The sequence below is a fragment of the Gossypium arboreum genome, chromosome 2, assembly GCF_025698485.1.
Source record: "Gossypium arboreum isolate Shixiya-1 chromosome 2, ASM2569848v2, whole genome shotgun sequence".
NCBI lineage: Eukaryota > Viridiplantae > Streptophyta > Magnoliopsida > Malvales > Malvaceae > Gossypium > Gossypium arboreum.
Window position 1 is genome coordinate 64,244,128 of NC_069071.1, and position 1,430 is coordinate 64,245,557.

Consider the following 1,430-nt stretch of genomic DNA (forward strand, 5'->3'; position numbering starts at 1 on the left):
ATTTCATTTTCAGTTACTAAGGCTCAAACACAATTAATATCATTAGCATATTCGCCTTGGGACTTAGCCGGGTGGAATTCAAATACTCATACACACATAATCAATAATCATACACATCCATATTTCATCTCACATAATTCAAGTAAGGTCACTTCTTGAGGACTTACCTCGGATGTTGTCGAACGGCTTTTTCGGCTATTCGATCACCTTTTCCTTCCCTTGTCCAATTGTGGCCCTCTTAGCTCTTGAGCTAATTCAAACAAATTCAATTTATTAAAACCTCATTGTGCTTGCTTATGGCGAATATGACAAGGATTTTAAATGGTCATATGGCCACTCTTTAGCTTGAATACACAATGGTCATGCACATTTTATACTACATCAAGCAATTCAATACAATTTATTTGAGCATCAAGGAAATGCTAAGGCCTTCAATAGGCTACCCAAGGCGAATATTCATGTACATGTTGAGGTCAATTTTGCACTTAATACCTCACAAAACAGCATGCAATCTACTAATTTATGCTTTGCACATTGTGGCCCAAAACTTATAATATAGCATCAAGCACTTATATGTGTGCTAGGCGAATTGTGCTTGCAATTTCACAAGCATTCTTCCACATTTTCTTCTTTAAATCAATATATTCATCACTTAGTTCATAACCAAACATAATGTGCAATCATATATATGCATATATGAGCATGGCGAATTTTCAAGGTGTCCATAGCCATCCAAAACACAAACTTTTAACTAACATGCAAGAAGCATGAATCATGCTCAAGAATGCATCATGGCCAAGTATGACAATCATGCTCCTTTTCAACTTTAATCATGATAAAACAAAGAGAAAACTCAAAATCTTACTCATGAGTAGAAAATCCATCATTGCATGCATCATCATCAAGCTTCACACTTAGCATGCAATGGCTTTATCACTACAACAACTTTGGCCAAATACCATTTCCATGGCATACCAAAGATTTGAGCCATGGCTAACATGCACATCAAGTTAGCAACCAAAACATGCATGAAACTCCCAACACAACCTCATACATACCTTAATCTTGATGCAAACTTAGCCAAATCTCCTTCTAGATCTCTTCCAAACCAAGCATGAAGCAAAAATCCTCCTTCTTCCTTAGTTTTGGCTCAAAGAAAGGATGAACAAAATTTTTTCTTTCCTTCTCTACAACTCACGGCAATGGGGTATGCCACTCTCTCACACACATTTTTTTTTTCATTCTTTTCTTACCCATGCTTATTTGTTTACTATTTCTCCCTAATGCCCAACAAAACATGTTTCATGACATGTTTGACCCATATTCTTTGTCATGGCGGCCATTACTTGTAGAAAGGGGAATTTGACATGCAAGTCCATTATTTTGCATGCATGCTTTAATTAGTCATCACCTATTTCCTATCGTACTTT